General features: G+C 38.6%; 1 long non-coding RNA gene across 1 annotated transcript; it reads right to left on the bottom strand.

Moving 5' to 3' along the window:
* Nucleotides 1-1,059: 1,059 nt before the first annotated feature.
* Nucleotides 1,060-9,778, bottom strand: LOC147825659 (uncharacterized). Its single transcript, XR_015440211.1, has 2 exons — nt 9,521-9,778; nt 1,060-1,198 (listed from the first exon to the last, which is right to left on the bottom strand). It is a non-coding gene; the product is annotated as an uncharacterized LOC147825659 (long non-coding RNA).
* Between the last annotated feature and the right edge of the window lie 232 nt (nt 9,779-10,010).

Below are 10,010 nucleotides of genomic sequence, written 5' to 3'. Positions count from 1 at the left end.
AGAAGGGAGGAGAAGGAAACTGTTTGCAGTGATGCAGTCCTATCACTGGGCTCTGCTGACCTCATGGGGAGCCCAGGGTCCAGTGTGGCCTTGTTGATTGTCATCACTTGGGACAAGAGGCCAAGCCTTTATACCCCTGCATTACTTAGTTGTGGAAGGTAGGCTGCTCCTGGAGAGAAACATGATTCTTCAGTGTGGGAAATTAGAAAAAAAAAAAGCTGACAGTTGAGGGGCATTTTCTGGCAGTAGCTGGGGCAATAAGTTCTTCATTCCTGGAGTGGGATGTGGGTGATGCACTGCAGCATATACCATGCTCTCACATCCTACTAAAGCCAGTCCCAGGGCCATGTCTGTCAACTATGGGGTGATCAACTATGGGGTGATCAACAATGTGCTGATCATAGAAAAACACTGTAAGTCATTATAAGTCATGGGGCAATAGGTGAAGAGAGAGGCAGGAGAGCTACAGGAAAAGCCAGAGAACAACAGAGCAATGCTTTCAAATATTGGGAGAAAATGCTTTTGAATTTGGGAGTTTGAACCAACAAAACTGTCAGTTAAATATGAGAATATAATAAAGCTAGTCAGACAGGGACCAGCTATGCTTCAGCAATACAAGAAAGGGGAAGACAGTATCACAAATAATAGAGAGGCCAAGGGAATACAGAATGGGGGAAAAGAAGCTATAGGACAGCAGCCATGCAGTAGCTCCATAACAAATCCATCCCAGTTGGAGCCATTGAGAAGACTCTGGAAATGCTTTCATCATGAAGGTAAAATCCCAATATGTTTGAAAATTTATATAATTTGTTTAAAAAGGGGAGGAAGGAAGAATGGAAAAGGAAAAGAAAGGAAAGAAGAAATAAGGTGTGGTGGTACACACTTGGAATACTAGCCACTTGGGAGGCTGAGGAAGGAGGATCACAAACTCAAAGTCAGTGTAGGCAATTTAGTGAGACCCTGTCTCAAAATAAAAAGCACTAGAGATATAATATAGTGGTAAAACACTTCTGGATTTCTACTCAAAAAAAAGAAAGAAAGATATGAAGCATATCATAGTATATTTCACGGTTCCACTTGATTTAATAAAGTTTATCATATATCTACATGGGAGAGATGGGGTACACATGTGATAGCTGAGAAGGGGTGAAAGAAAGTGAAATCTTCATTTTTCTTGTTAGAAACCAAATGGATGAGCCTGAAACAGAAAAACAGAGACATAGAAATAAATGTGTTACTTGGCGATAAATACCAAATAATCAGATAAAGAGTTTAAAGTGGGGACCTCTAAGAGTGGAAATGCTGTAAGGAAAATACTGGAGGTAATGAGAGGGGAATATTGATTTTGTAATAGCCTGGTAGGTTTCTTTAGTTTTTTTTTCAGCACTGGAGATCAAATCTAGGGGCACTTTGCCATTGAGTTACACCCTTAGCCCTTTTTATTTTGAGACATGGTCTGACTGTATTGTCCAGAAAGGCCTTGAACTCTTGATTCTCCTATCTCTGCCTCCTGAGAAAGGGAGGCATGTGACACTGACCCCAGTGGATTTCTTTTTTTTTTTTTTTGGTGCCGGGGATCGAACTTGGGTCCTTGCACTTGCGCAGCAGGTGGCGAAACCACTGAGCTAAATCCCTGGCCCTGGATTTCTTGATTCTTCAAAACAAATAGAGGTATAGCTTTTATAGAACAGGAACTTATCAGAAAAAAACATTTCAAATTCATAAATTCTTGAAAAAAATAGAAAAAGGAGCAGCATATCTCAACTCATTTTATGATTTTAGCATAGCCATCAATACCAAAGCCTGACAAAAGGAGAAAGAGAAGTGATCTTGGTCTTATACATAATCATAGTTGCAAAAGCCATAGATAATATTTATCCATACTAGCAATCCAAATTTTGCAATATGAAAGTACAAGATATGTTAATCAAGTTAGGCTTAAACCAAGAATGCAAGGTTAGTTTAATATTAGGAAATGAATGTAATTCACCACATTAAGTGTAAAAATCATATAACCATCCCAATAAACTAAAACCATCTGATAAAATTATTATAAAAATATTATTATAAAAAGTGTTAGCAAGCTGGGAATAAATCTTTAATCTTAGACTAATTATGGAAAACCTAAAGTAAACATGCTTAGTGGTGAAATACAGAAATCTTTCCCTTTGAATCATGAAAAAAGTAGGAATGCCTGCTTTTACTATCCCTAGTCAATACTGTAATGAAAAGTCTAATCAAAATAGAAATATAAAGGAAAATAGAGTAAGCATGAGAATTAGAAAGGAACACAGCAGGCATTATTTGCTGATTATATAATTGTCAGGAGAGAAAATCTATAATAATTTACTACTGATTACACTGTCACTAGCAGTTATAAGACTTCCTGCTGCTCTACACTTGTTTTGTTTTTGTTTTTTCTTGAGACAGAATCTTGCCCCAAAATCCAGGCTGACATTGAACACTTGATCTTCCTGCCTCAGCCTCCTGAGTGCTGGGATTATAGACAAGTAACACCATACCCAGCTCTATATTCTCATCACAGTTGAGAGTGTTGAATTTTTACATATTAGCCCAGTGACAGCATTTTAGAGACCAAGTGCCCAAATTTTAACCCAAAACCCACTTATTTATCGCAAAGTACCAACACTGCAATTAAACTCGAATACTGAGGTTTTAGTTTAGAAAAACCAACTCATACATTAACATCTTTTGTCATAAAAGAAAAACACAGTAACAGATCTTTCAGTGGTACAAACAGCTTTCTATTGCAAGGTAAAAGTTTGCATTTGGCATGCTTCTGCACAATTCATGTGATCTTTGCTGTTGTTTGCATGATGATAATTGGTCAAACCTTGGCTGGGGTGACTGGGCTTGTGTGCTGACAGAGGGGCTCTGTGTGCTCACTGGGGCACACATGCCATAGGTTCACCACCACTGTGTTAACCTATCTGGTGAGTATGTAATAGTATCTCTTTGGAAATGCAATTTGCATTTTTCTGATTATTAACGCATTCTTGCCAGCATGCACTATTGGTACATGCATGGCTGATCTGTTGAGTGGCTGGTACCACCAAATGGAACTGTTTCATGCTGACCAATGGGACAGCCATGCTTGTATAACTAGTTGTTCAGGGCTGCCTAGCAGAGAGACATATGAATTATGCCTCATCCTAAATGTGTTAATGAGGTTGAGTACCTTTTCATTTACATTTCCCAATGTAAAATGACCTGTTCAAATCTTATATATTTTCCCATTGAGTTCTTAGTGAGTTTTTCTTTCTTTTTTTTTTTTTTTTTTTACTAATTTGCTGGAGTTGTTTACGTGTTCTAAATACTAGTCCTCTGTAGCTTATGATTTTAATATAACTAAATTTGGCTATATTTCCTTTATGATTAGCATACTTTTTTTCTATTTAGAAATCCTTTTCTGGGCCTGGGATTTAGCTCAGTGGTTCCGCTACCTGCCTCACAAGTGCAACATCCCAAGTTCGATGCCCAGTACCCCCCCCCCCAAAAAATGAAATCCTTTTCTACCTTGATGTCATAAAAATGTTCTTCTATTTATCTTCTAATTTTTTTATCTTACTCATTTACATTTAAAATCTAACTGTAATTTTAATGTATCACGTAAGGTCAGAGGTCATGTTTCATTTCTCTCACATGAACAGGTAAAATGCAAATTAAAACTCCGATGAGATACTACAATATATTCACTAGATGGGCAAATATATAAAATCTAACACTGCTAAGTGTAACAAGAATGTAGGGATACAGGAAGTCTCACATACTCTTGATAAAAGTGCAAATTTTTCTTTTGTATTAAATTCTTTTATTGGTACATTGTAGGTATACAACACAATTACATTTCTCATTGGGAATTGTACCTTTATATAATGCATCTTGGTTCTTATTTTTTCCCCATTCCTAGCCCTCCCTTCACACCCTCCACCCTTCCCTATTTACAAAGACTTTATTTCCATTTTTTCCATTTCTTATCATTTTTTCCTTTCCCTTCTTTCCTTTCCCTTCTTTCCTTTCCCCTGCCCCTCCCACTACCCCTACCCCTTTGGACCTTTTCTTCCTATTTTACATTATCGATTATTCATTCTAATCATTGGTACATTTTAGGTATACAATATAATGACATTCATCATTGGAAATTGGCACCTTTACATAGTCTCTCTTGGTTCTTATTTTTCACCCTTGCCCAGCCCTCCCTTCAACCCCTCCATTCCTCCCTATTTACAAAGATTTTGTTCCTATTTTTCCATTTTCTCGTATTAATCCCATTCCCTTCTATCCTTTCCCCTAGCCCTCCCACTTCCTTCCCCTTTGCCCCTTTTCTTGCTATTTCACATTACCTATTATACATTTAGTCCTTATTTACACTTTCAGTTTCTCACACCAGAGAAACTATTTGGTATTTACACATGTATGTCCTGTTTATTTCACTTAAGAGTATCGCCTCAATGTGCATCCTCTTAGCTATAAATGTCTCTAATTTCTCATTTTTTATGGCTGAGTAGTACTCCATTTTATAAAAAAACCACATTTTCTTGATCCAGTCTCCAGTTGATGGGCATTTGGGCTGTTTCCAAGTTTTAGCTATTACAAACTGTGCTGCTATGAACATGGGTCCACATATATCACTGTGGCATGATTCTTTTAATTCTTTGGGGAAGATCCCCAGCAGTGGAATAGCTGGGTCAAATGGGACTTCCAGTCCTAGTTCTTTGAGGTGTCTCCATACTGATTTCCACAGTGCTTGCACCAGTGTACACTCCCACCAGCAGTGGAGCAGGGTTCCTCTTTCCCCTCAGCCCTGCCAGCATTTGTTATTGGTTGATTTCATGATAGCAGCCATTCTTTCTGGAGTGAGGTGAAATCTCAGCCTTGTTTTCATTTGCATCTCTCAAAAGACCAGTGATGTTGAACAGTTTTTCATGTATTTATTTACTATTTCTACTTCTTTGTCTGAGAAATGTCTGTTCATTTCAGATGCCCATTTTTGGATTGGGTCTTTAAATTTGGGAAGTCTGATCTTTTTAAGTTCTTTATAGATTCGAGATAGTAGACCTTTGTCTGAGGAAGAGCAGGTGAAGATTTTTTCCCACATTGTGGATTGTCTCTTCACACTGTTGGTGGTTTCTCTTGCTGTGCAGAAGCTTCTTAATAAGAAGAGATCCCATTTGGTGATTGTTTGGCTAGTTCATGGGCAACTGAGGTTTTGTTCATAAAATGTTTTCCTACACCGATGTCTTCAAGGGTTCTACCTAAACTCTGTTCCAACTGGTTCAGAGTTTCTATTTTAATATTTAGATCTTTGATCCATTTTGATTTTAGTTTAGTGCATGGTGAGAGATATAGGTCTAGTTTTAATCTTTGGCAAGTTGAAGCCCAATTTTTCCAGCACCATTTATTAAAGAGGCTATCTTTCCTCCAGTGAGGGTGTTTGGCTCCTTTGTCGAAGATGAAATGGCTGAGTGTGTCTGGTGTTGTTTCTGCATCTTCTAATCTGTTCCACTGGTCCTCAGGTCTGTTTCTTTGCCAGTACCATGCTGTTTTTATCACAGTAGCTTTGTAGTATAGTTGCAGGTTGGGGATTGTGATACCCCCTGCCATGTCTCTGTTACCTAGAATTGCTTTTGCTATTCTGGGTCTCTTCTTGTTCCAAATGAATTTCTGGATTGTTTTCTCGAGGTCTATGAAGCATGCTGCTGGGATCTCAATTGGAATTGCATTAAATCTATATAGCAGTTTTGGAAGTATGGCCATTTTCACTATATTAATCCTTCCTACCCAGGAGCAGGGGATGTCTGTCCATTTTCTGATACCATCTTCAATCTCTCTTTTCAGAGTGCCATACTTTTCAGAGAAGAGGTCTTTGATTTCTTTCGTTAGGATGATTCCTAGGTATTTCAGTTCTTTGGATGCTATTGTGAAAGGAATTATTTGCCCTATTTCTCTCTCAGTGAGTCTGTCATTGGTGTAGAGGAAAGCTATTGATTTTTGTGTGTTGACCTTGTAACCAGCTACTTGACTGAATTTGGTTATTAAGTCTAGAAGACTTTTGGTGGAGTTCTTGGGGTCTTCTATATAGAGTATCATGTCATCTGCAAATAATGACAATTTGACTTCTTCATTACCTATCTTTATTCCTTTTATTTCTTTCTCTTGTCTAATTGCCGTGGCTAATGTTTCCAGAACTATATTGAACAAGAGTGGTGATAGTGGACATCCTTGTCTTGTTCCTGATTTTAGTGTGAAGGATTTCAGTTTTTGACCATTTAGTATGATATTGGCTGTTGGTTTTTCATAGATGGCTTCTATCAATTTGAGGTAGAGACCATCTATTCCAATTTTTTGTAGGGTTTTTATCATAAATGCATGTTGGATTTTGTCAAATGCTTTTTCTGCGTCTATGGAGATAATCATATGGTTTTTGTCCTTGGCTCTATTGATATAGTGTATTACATTGATTGATTTGTGTATGTTGAACCATCCCTGCATCTTTGGGATGAATCCCACTTGATCAGGCTGTATGATCTTCTTGATGACCTTCTGCATTCTGTTTGCCATTATCTTATTAAGGATTTTTGCATCTATGTTCATTAGTGAGATTGGCCTATAGTTCTCTTTTTTGGTTGGGTCTTTCTCTGCTTTGGGGATCAAGGTGATGCTTGCTTTCAGGAATGAATTTGGGAGAATTGCTTCCCTTTCAATTTCACTGAAGAGTTTAAACCATAGTGGCAGCAGTTCCTCTCTAAATGTCTTGTAGAATTCAGCAGTGAAGCCATCAGGACCTGGGCTTTTCTTAGTTGATAAGTTTTTAATTACATTTTCAATTTCATTGGTTGATATTGGGTTGTTCAGAATTTTTAGGTCTTCTTCGTTCAACTTTGGTAATTCATATGTATCTAGGAATCTGTCCATTTCTTCTGTGTTTTCCATCTTATTGGTGTATAGGTTCTGGAAGTAGGTATTGATGATCCTCTGGATTTCGGCTGGGTCTGTTGTCATTTCACCCTTTTCATTCCTAATTGCATGGATTTGGGCCTTTTCTTTCCTTTTTCTGATAAGGTTGGCTAAGGGTTTGTCAATTTTGTTGATTCTTTCAAAGAACCAACTCTTTGCTTCATTGATTTTTTGTATCATTCTCTTAGTCTCCATTGCATTCATTTCTCCTCTGATATTTATAATTTCCTCCCTTGTATGAGCTCTGGGGTGGTCCTGCTCTTCTTTTTCTAGAAGCTTGAGGTTCAGCATCAGGTTGTTTAATTGGGCTCGTTCTGTTTTCCTAATATGGGTATTCACTGCTATGAATTTCCCTCGTAAAACTGCTTTCATTGTGTCCCATAGATTCCAATATGTTGTATTGTCATTGTCATTTAATTGAAGGACCTGTCTGATTTCTTGTTTAATTTCCTCTGTGACCCATTGGTTATTCAGAAGTGTGTTGTTCAATTTCCAAGTGTTTATGAAATTTTTTGAGTTTCTTTTGCTATGGATCTCCAATTCCATCGCACTATGGTCTGATAATATGCAGGGGATAACTTCAATTCCTTTGCACTTACTTAAATATGTTCTATGTGTGAGTATGTGGTCTATTTTTGAGAATGACCCATGTGCAGCTGAGAAGAATGTGTATTCTGATTTTGTGGGGTGGAAGACTCTGTAAACATCTGTTAAGTTCATTTGTTCAAGAGTTCGATTGAGTTCTAGTATTTCATTACTTATTTTTAGTCTAGTTGATCTATGTATTTGTGACAGTGGGGTGTTGAGGTCCCCCACTACAATTGTATTAGTGCACATATGACTTTTCATGTCCGTTAGTATTTGTTTTATATAGTTGGGCGCACTCGTGTTTGGTGCATAGATATTTATGATTGTCATCTCTTCCTCTTGGATTCTTCCCTTTACAAGGATGTAGTGTCCTTCTTTGTCTATCTTAATCAGTGTTGGTTTGAAATCTACTTGATCTGCAGAGAGGATAGCTACTCCTGCTTTTTTGGGGGTTCCTGTTGCATGGAGTATTGTTTTCCACCCTTTAACTTTCAGTCTATGAGTTTCCTTTTGAATTAAGTGTGTTTCTTTTATGCAGCACATTGTTGGATTTTGCTTCTTGACCCATTCTGCCAGTCTATTTCTTTTGATTGGTGAATTGAGACCATTAATGTTGATGGTTATAACTGAAATGTATTGACTTATCATTGCCATGACTTTTTCTTTTTGTTGGGTTCTCCCCCTTTCCATTTAATTTCTTGTCATGCCAGATGGGTTCATTCTGCTTTGCATCCTGGGGTTGTGATCCTCAATGTCTGTTCCTAGGATATTGTGTAAAATTCTTTGGAGTGCTGATTTGGTATTCATGAAGTTCCTAAGGTGCTCTTTGTCATGAAAGTATCTTATTTCTCCATCCATTTTGAAAGATAGTTTTGCAGGGTACATCAATCTGGGTTGGAGGCTGTGTTCTTTTAGGACTTGGAATATGTCACTCCAAGCTCTTCTTGCCTTGATGGTTTGTGTTGAGAAGTCTGCTGTGATTCTGATGGGCTTTCCTTTGTATGTGATTTGTTTCTTTTCTCTCACTGCTTGTAGAACTTTGTTCTTCTGTTGTGTTTCTGGAACCTTAATAAGTATATGCCTATGTGTAGATTATTTTTGATCAAGGCTATTTGGAGTCCTATATGCCTCACTTATCTGTATGTCAAGCTCTTTTTCCCTGCTTGGGAAGTTTTCTGCCGTTATTTCTGTGAAGAGATTTTTTATGTCATCTGCACTCTCTCCTGTTTCTTCATTGAGCCCAATCAGTCTTATGTTATTATTCTTTGCATCATCTAGCAGCTGCTGGATTGATTTCTCATGTTCCCTTATAATTTTGAAGCAATTTTTATTTTCCTGGTCACTAATTGCAATCTTATCTTCTCTATCTGAAATTCTGTCCTCACTTTGGCTCATTCTGCTGTGTAGACTTTCAGTGGAGTTTTTCATGGCCTGGAAATCTATTTGCATCTGTTTTATGGATTCCATTTGTTTCTTATGTTGGGATTCCATCATGTTCCTGAGCTCCTCTCTAGATTTATTAATCATGTCTTGCACTAGGGGCACAATTTCTCCTGTTATCTGAGAAATTATTTCTGATTTCCTTTTTTCCAGATCCCCTTTTGTTGCCAGTTCAGTGCATCCAGGTGGTTGAGTATCAGAGTGTTCCATCTCATTTCCCTTTGGGGTTGCTGTAGGTGATCTGGAAGTCTGGTTTTGAGACTTATTTACGTGTTTTCTCATTTCGACTGGGGCGGGTGGCTGTTAGCGCCTGCATGGATTACCTCCACTGAGCTGGGAGAGGTGGGACAGGGGCCAGGAGCAGCAGTAGGGATGGTGACCCAAAAGCCCTTTCCCATGGGCTGGGAGCAGCCGGAGGGATGGTGGCCGGGAAACCCCTTCCTCTGGACCAGGAGCAGTGGGATGGTGGCTCAGAAGCCCCTACCTCTGGGCCGGGAACAGTGGGACTCAGTACCTTGGTCTGGTGTCCTCTGCGTCTTTGTAGTTTGGAATCAGGTGGCTGCCTGTCTGCAGCGGGGTGATTCCGTGTCTTCCACGCCACTCAGGACCTCGGTCGGGCGTGCACAGACCTGCCTGTCTGCAGCGGGCTGATTCGGCGTGTGTTCCGTGCGACTGGGGACCTCGGTAGGGTGTCAAAAGTGCAAATTTTACAACACTGTGAAACACAATTTTGAATTACCTAGTAAGGGTGAAGAAATCCAAGCATTCTTTAGCAATCCCACCCACAGGTTAGATCCTAAATACACTCATGCACATGGGTATCAGTAAACATATACAAGAATGTCCAAAGTACTGTTTGTACAAATAGTAGCCCCAAATCTCTAACCATTCAAATGTCCTGCATAAGCAGAATGAATTAATAAAATGTTTCATATTCATTCCATATTATGCCAGATAGCAAAAAGAGTGAATGAATGGGAGCTTCATGAATAATTTCACAAGTT

This window comes from Heterocephalus glaber, unplaced genomic scaffold (assembly GCF_053883595.1).
Source record: "Heterocephalus glaber isolate CG9 unplaced genomic scaffold, H.glaber_assembly_v1.0 deba00001497, whole genome shotgun sequence".
Classification (NCBI taxonomy): domain Eukaryota; kingdom Metazoa; phylum Chordata; class Mammalia; order Rodentia; family Bathyergidae; genus Heterocephalus; species Heterocephalus glaber.
The sequence above is the reverse complement of the archived record's forward strand: the minus strand, read 5'-3'. Positions and strand labels throughout refer to the sequence as shown.